The sequence below is a fragment of the Haemaphysalis longicornis genome, unplaced genomic scaffold (genome assembly GCF_048455015.1).
Source record: "Haemaphysalis longicornis isolate Haplotype H1 unplaced genomic scaffold, Haemaphysalis longicornis Haplotype H1 scaffold_11, whole genome shotgun sequence".
NCBI lineage: Eukaryota > Metazoa > Arthropoda > Arachnida > Ixodida > Ixodidae > Haemaphysalis > Haemaphysalis longicornis.
Window position 1 is genome coordinate 95,897,735 of NW_027526214.1, and position 8,017 is coordinate 95,905,751.

Genomic DNA, 8,017 nt, shown 5'->3' on the forward strand with positions numbered 1-8,017 from the left:
TGTCCCTGTCTCTTCACGCAATGTTTGGAATGTCTACAACGTGAAACTGGCCATGCATCATTTGAACAAATGTTTTTCTTACCAGAATACAAAACACGCTTGAAAACTGTCATTGTGTAATAACAACCGAGTTGGGAAAATTTTCTTTATATTTTTAAACAATTATAACAAACGAATTACCCAAAATAAGAATACCACTAGTGAATAAACATAAACAACCAACAGAGAGAACCTAAAATTTTATACCACAGATAAATAGCAGGAAACGTGGAGCAGTTTTTCAGTATTAACGAGAGCATCGCGGCTGTGGTGATCAAGCTAAACGCATTACTAAGCCCTACGCGTTAATAATCATCTATGATGAAGAAGCCGTAGATATCTTCTATGAGGACGTCGAATCAGCATTGAAGAAGGCAACAGTGCTGTTCACCATTGTGATGGTATACGTAACGTAAGGGTCGTTGGGAAGAAGAAAAGATAAAGGTGAGTGGGAAGCTTCGGGAAACAATCGCAACAGTCGAACACACAACCGTAGATCTTTCGAAAGAGGGAAGAGATATTGTACTGGAAAAACTCGATGTACTCTTTGCGGAATGCTTCAATACTCAAAAGTGTAAATCGCATAAAAAAAGGCCAACAATTTTCTAATTAATGAGAAGGGATATCCTAAGGACCTCAATATTTACAAACCCATCATCCTACTCTCAGTTGTTTAGAAGCTGTTTGTCAAAGTTACATTTACCCACAGAGGTGGTAGCCGGGATTCTCTGCAACACAGTACGCAGGCTGCGTATTGGAAATGTTACTCAAACATTAAACAAATTCATGTCATCTACCAAGTGATAGAAAAATCCGCAGCATGAAATAAACTCTTTTTCGTAGCAGTGATATATGATTAGAAAGTGTTTGATTCCGTGCGTACTGCCGCCGTTTAAGAAGCCTTAAAATAGGAAATGAGCGAAAATACATACCATTTTCAGAAGACTTATAAAATTACTTCAGGCGCACGAATATATTCCACAGGCAAAGAGATAAATATCCGATCCCAAAGAGCGCAAGAAGGGGAGAAACCATCTCTTCAAAACTATTCACAGCCTGTCCGTAGGAGGCATTTAGAAAAAAAATATTATTAGAATAAGCGCCGAACACTTGAGCCATTTGAGAATTGCTGACGACATAGTATTACTGAGTGAGATTGCAGAACACCCGCAAACATTTCTTGAAGAAGTATAATTATAAATCCCAGACGTGAGCCAGATATATTTAGGAATAAATCTAAAGTAATGAGGAATAAGCATTCCAAAAACGTCCTCTTCAGCTTATAAATACAATGCTAGAAGAAGTAAAGAGAATCCAACAACCTTGGAAAGATGATCAGTGCTGGTCACAACCACGAGTGAGAAATCCTGAGCAGAAGAGGTATGGTTTGAGGGCACTCGAGACACGCTCCCAAATATTCAAATGTAAGTCACGTCTGTCCCTCGAACAAAAAATTTAAAGCAAATGCATACTGCCGGTTATGTCATATGAAGCCTAAATTTACCGCCTTACAAAATACCTTAAAAGAAAACTTAGGTTGGCTCAACTGGCCATGGAACGAATAATGTTAGCTGTAACACTCACTAACAAAGGGACCAGAAACACGCAACCTGCATCAGATAATAGACTATAGTGGAATATATCATAGTTCAAATAAACAAAAAGAAGAGGACTTGGGCTGGCCATGTAGTAAGACGACACGACCTTCGGAGACCAGTTGGTGTAACAGAGTAAATACCAAAACGTGGCCCTAGAAGAAGTAGAAGCACACTAACAGGATGGAGTGATGAAATACAGAACTTCGGGGGTTACCTTTGGACTCAAATAGCGCAGCGCAGGAGTGGTTGGAGGTTATTGGGAGATGCATTCGTGCAAGAGCAGAAGCTTGGGCGAGTTGGTTATACCTTGCATTGGCGGGAAGCGAAAATTAACACGAGGACAGAGAGGAGAACCACAACAATGACAAGACAAAGCTCTACTATCAACAGAAATTTTATTTTGAAACGACAGCACTTATGTACAATAACATGGTGTTACTGAAGCACAAGAAACATATTATGGAGCATGCAAGATGGACCTAAAACTATACATTGTCCCTAGAAAACACAATGGAACTTCACGCCATTTCGGCGGGAGCCGATATATAGTGCAATTTTTTTGCTGACACTGAAACAAATAAAACGCTGATGCAGTCGTCACCTAATCTAAGAATTTTCGCGGCTTCGATTATTTCTGGGGTAGTCTGCTCTGTGTGTCGGCCTATTACCTTGCATTCTCCAAACACGAGCTTGCAGCCGCACCGGAGGTAAGGGGAGCCCAGACGGCCACTAGTAGTATTAGATACATTGTTGCTGTGTTCACTTAGCCTTTTATTAGGACATCAGCCTGTTTGACCTACGTACCGCTTGTTGCACGGGTGGAGAGGAAGCGAATACACAACTCCTTTTCGACAAGGCGCAAACATTGTTCTGTGCTATTTATCGCACCTCTTCTTCTGTGAAGGCTAACTGTTGACGTTTCTGCAAAGTCGTGAAAGCTTCTCGTGGACAGAAAAACTACTTTTACTCCAGAATCCTGCGCAATTTTCTTTAGTCTGTGCGAGAGCCCATACATGTATGGAATTACTGTTAACTTACTTTTTTTACTTCTGGATTATCTTTCTTGAGATTCGAGTGAGCCACACTTCATTAGTTCCTTGAACAGCCCCAGGGAAATGAAGGACAAAAGATGCATCGCGCATCCCGCTTCCTTGAGGCGTTGTGTTTGGCTTCGAAAGCTCTCGTGGACTGTATGGTCGCAGGATTTTTCAGGGGCATTGTTGTAGCACGCCTTTATGACAGCTCTCTTTACCAGCTTACAGTGAGCAGAATCAAACAATAATATTTGCTTGCTGCCCTTCGGCTCATTCGTTAAACAGGTGTGCTCTGGGGAACAAGAAAGCTCGATGTCCAGAAACTTAAGTTGGCCTTGAACTGGTGCTTCACTTGTGACACGCAGTGGCGTCATGCACGATGTACACAGGTCAAAAAGCGGCTTGTACCCCTCCCAATGCATCTCGTCAATTCTCGAGAAGCACAAGATAGTCATCTACGTATCGAAAAATTTTTGCCTCATGCCCATCTTGCAATCTCTGATCTAAAATTCTGTTAATATATGCTAGAACTAAGTACTGAGCATTGGCGCAACGCATGATTCGATACACACCCCGGTTTTCTGGAGGTACACTTTATCCACAAAAGAAGCGTAAGCAGAGTTCAGGTACATGCTCAGCAGGTCAAGGAACCCTCGCACACTTAAAGCAGTCATTTTGAAAACGCACTGCACCATACTCATCAAGTACATCGTCAACGCACGCAGCGACCATATCAGGTGGCAAAGAGTAATACAGGTCCTGGACATCGAATTAGCAAGCAACGAAGCCTCGCGAACTGTTGTGTTTCAAAAATTCAATAACGTCACCCGAATTCTTTACAAGAAAAGGTTAAATCAGAGGAAGCTTTGTAGCCCTTTTAGCCGAAACATGGCTACCTTTTTTTCAATGTACCACTTTCTTACACTATGACACGTAGTGGGCAATTAATCTTCTGAGTTTTGGCACTAAAGAATATCAGTATGCACAGGAACACATCCAAGTCAAGACTTTTGCTGAGCTGCTTCAGGTTCAATTCTTTCCACAACTTTTTGCATGCTTTTTAACTTGTTTGACAGGAACATTGTCACAGCCGTCAAAAATAGCCGCCAAGGCAAGTTCGGATTTTGATTTAAACACTGCGTTAGGAAACACCGCAAAACCTCCAACCTTGTCAGAGGTTAGAATCGTGATGTTGTGTTGCTTCAAATAAGTGACAATATTTCTTTCAATAGGAGGTCCTGAACAGCTTTACACCGCAGCAAAATGTCTACTCCTTCCGAAACGCACCTGTCGGGTTCCGAGTTTGGGCAAGCCGCGCGACACATTTCACGAGGCTCAGGAGCTCCGGCGGGGTGCGTCTGGGTTCAGTAGCAAATTTTGTGGCTTTCCCTAGGACTTGACATAAGTTAATCGGCAATGGTACATTGCCAACGTTGTGGACGGTGCCGCTTCGACGGGGAAGTTTCCTCGGAATGGAAGCTCGCCGCTGCGCGAGGGTCTGTAGCCAGAGGGGTTCTGCCGACGATTTCACCAGATCTCGGTACTGGACCCACTCTTTCTTTCGGCGGTGTGGTGGATAACGAGGCTGCACTTGAAGATAGAGGAAGTCACCGTAAAACCGGGCTTGGCTGTGCAGTTCGCTGCTGAGAATCTTGGTGATTCTTTTAACATGGTAGGGCGGGGGTGTGAAGCCACCAAAGAGAAGCAATATTTCCGGTGGAAGATGCAGCATCCACAGGTGAAAAGATAGGCTTCGGGCACGGCATGCCGTGAAGGCGATAAGAGAAATCAGGGCGCATGGTTCCAAGGCCATGCAGTCGAAAGGACCCCTTGTACTAGAAATGAAACTTGCAAGAGCGGAATCTTGGGTGAGTGTGTAATACATTGCATTGGCGGGAAGCGCAAATTAACACGAGGACAGGGAAGAGAACAACAACATACACAAGACGAAGCGCTACTATCAACTGAAATTTTATTTTGCAACGACAGCACTTATATACAAGAACGTGGTGTTACTGAAGCACAATAAACATAACATGAAGCATGAAAGATAGCCTTAAAACTATACATTGTCACTTCAACACACAAAGCCATTTCACGCCAGTTGCTCACGAGCCGATAGATATTGCAATTTGTTTACTAACATTGAAATGAATGTAACGCTGATGCAGTCGTCACCTAATCTAAGAATTTTTGCGGCTTCGATGACTTCTCGGGTAGTCTGATCTCTGTGTCGGCCTATTACCTTGCATTCTTCAAACACCTGCTTGCAGCCACACCGGAGGCAATGCGAGCCAAGATGGCCACTAGCAGTATTACATACGTTGTTGGTGTGTTCACACAGCCTTTCATTAGGTCAACGCCCTGTTTGACCCGCGTACCGCTTTTTGAATACGTGCAGAGGGAGCGAATACACAACTCCTTTTTGACAAGGCACAACAATGCTCTGTGCTGCTTATCGCACATCTTCCCCTGTGAAGGCTCGCTGTTGAGTTTCCTGCAAAATCGTGAAAGCTTGACGGGGCAGAAAAAACTACTGTCACTCCAGAATTGTGCGCAATTTTTTTAGTCTGTGCGAGAGCCCGTGCATGTATCAAAATACTGTTATCACTTTTTATTTCTGGATTATCTTTCTGGAGATTCGAGTTAGGTGCACTTTGCTAGTTCCTTGAGAAGCCCCAGGGAAATGGTGGACAAGATATGCCTCGGGCATCCCGTTTCCTAGAGGCGTTGTTTTTGTCTTCGGAAGCTCTCGTTGACTGTATGGTGGCAGGATTTTCCAAGGGCATTGTTAAAGCAAGCCTTTACGGCAGCTCTCTTTACCGGCTTAGAGAGAGCAGACTCAAACGATAATAAAGGCTTGCTGTTCCTCGCCTCATACGTCAAAAAGGTGTGCTCTGGAGAACAAGAAAGCTCGACGTCCAGGAACCTAAGTTGGCCTTGATCTGGTGCTTCACTTGTGACACGAAGCAGCGTCGTGCACAATGTTAACAGGTCAAACACATCAGCTTGTACCCTTCCCAAAGGATCTTGTCTTGCCTCCAGAAGCACATGGTAGTTATCTACATATCGATACAATTTTGCAACATGCCCGTCTTGCAATTTATGATCTAAAATTCTGTCAATTGTTGCTAGAATATAAGTCACTGAGCTTCGGCGCAATGCATGATCTCATGCACACTCCGGTTTTCTGGCGGTACACTTTATCCTCAAATAAAGCGTAAGTGGGGTTCAGGTACATGCTCAGCAGGTCAAGGAACCCTCGCAGACTTAAGGCAAAGTCATTTTCAAAACGCAATGCACCATGCTCATTAAGTACCTCCTCTACATACGCAGCGACCATATCATGTGGCAAAGAGTAATACAAGTCCTGGACATCGAACGAGCAAGCAAAAAATCCTCGGAAACTGTTGTGTTTCAAAAATTCAATAACGTGACCCGAAATTTTTACAAGAAAAGGGTCTATCACACGGAGCTTTTTTATCCCTTTTTGCCGGAACATGGCTCGGAGAAGCAGATGTGCTGAAGAAGGATAGAATCCGATGTGTTTGACCGGTTTACATCGTGAATGACGCCGCTGCGTGTCACAAGTTAAGCACCAGTTCAAGGCCAACATGCGTTCCTGGACATCAAGCTTTCTTGTTCCCCAGAGCAAACCTTTTGGATGTATGAGCTGAGGGGCAGCAAGCCTTTATTACCGTTTGATTCTGTCCACTCAAAGCTGGAAAAGAGAGCGGTCATAAAGGCTTGCTACAACAATGCTCTTTGAAAATTCTGCCACGATTCAGTCCACGAGAGCTTCAGAAGCCAAACACAACGCCTCAAGGAAGCGGCATAACCGAGACATCTTTTGTCCTGCATTTCCCGGGGGGGTGTTCGAGGAACTAGGAAAGTGTGCCTCACTCAAACCTCAAGAAAGAGGACCCAGGATTAAAAAATTTCAGTTAACGGTAATTCCGTGCATACATGGTCTCTCGCACAGGCAAAAAATTGCACAGGATTCTGGAGTGATAGTAGTTTTTTCTGCCCCGAGAAGCTTCCACGACTTTGCAGAAAAGTCAAAAGTGAGCCTTCACAGGGGAAGAGGTGCGATAAGCAGCACAGAGCAATGTTTGTGGCTTGTCAAAAAGGAGTTGTGTATTCGCTTCCTCGCCATCCATGCAAAAAGCGGTGCGTGGGTCAAACTCGCCGATGCCTTAATGAAAGGCTGCGTGAACGCAGCAACAACGTATCTAATACTGCTAGTGGCCACCTGGGATCGCATTGCCTCCGGTGTGGCTGCAAGCAGGTGTTTCAAAAATGCAAGGTAAAAGGCCGACACAGAGATCAGACTACTCGAGAAGTGATCGAAGCCGTAAAAATTCTTAGATTAGGTGACGACTGGATCAGCGTTCCGTCTGTTTCAATGTCGGCAAACGAACTGCAATATCTATCGGCTCGTGGCGAACTGGCGGGAGTTGGCTTTGTGTTTTCTAGTGACAATTTATAGTTTTAAGGCCATCTTTCATGCTCCATGATATGTTCCTTGTGCTTCAGTAACACAATTTTATTGTACAAAAGTGCTGTCGTTTCAAAATAAAATTTCGGTTGACAGTAGCGCTTTGTCTTGTCTATGTTGTTCTCATCTGTCTTCTCGTGTTACTTTGCGCTTCCCGGAAAATGCAATGAGATGCATTTGTGTTCCACTGGAAGGCACTACTATGCGGCAAAAGGCAACTGAACATAAAATGTTGCAAACCAACATAAATCTTCTATTTGCGGGTTTCAGCTACGTCTTCACATTGTTGGGCAACGTAAAAGAGCAGAGAGTTCAAGCAGTGTTTGATATTTTTGTAATAATGAGTTTAAAGTCTCCGCAGAATTATTTTATGTCCTTCTTGATAGTAGTTTTTTGCCATACGTCTTTGCACTTTTTGTGTATCGGAAACACTTGTCTCTTTTTTTAAAGGCGATATTCTGCGTGAGGTTTACTTCGTATTACTTGTTTTGTAAGTTCATTCTGCTGCAATTGCTTTTGTGTAATATTTTACTGTTTATTTCCAAAGTTGCAACCCGTGTGCCACCATTCCGGACCTGTTTCTGTTTTGCCAATCACCATGCACTGTACCTTTGGTATCGGTTGAAATAAAGTGAATTGATATAAAATAAATGTGAGCGGGGCAATTGAAATTTTTTCGTCTTACGAAACAAGCGTTCGAGGCTTTCGGTTTTGGGGTCGTGATCTGCAATATTTTCCGCCATTGTTTATTGCGGTAGCAGGAGTGTAAAAAACGGTTTTTCCTCTTCAGAATTTCTTGGTGTCTGCTTCATGCAGTACGATACCCAAAAAGAACCTCCAACTTGGAA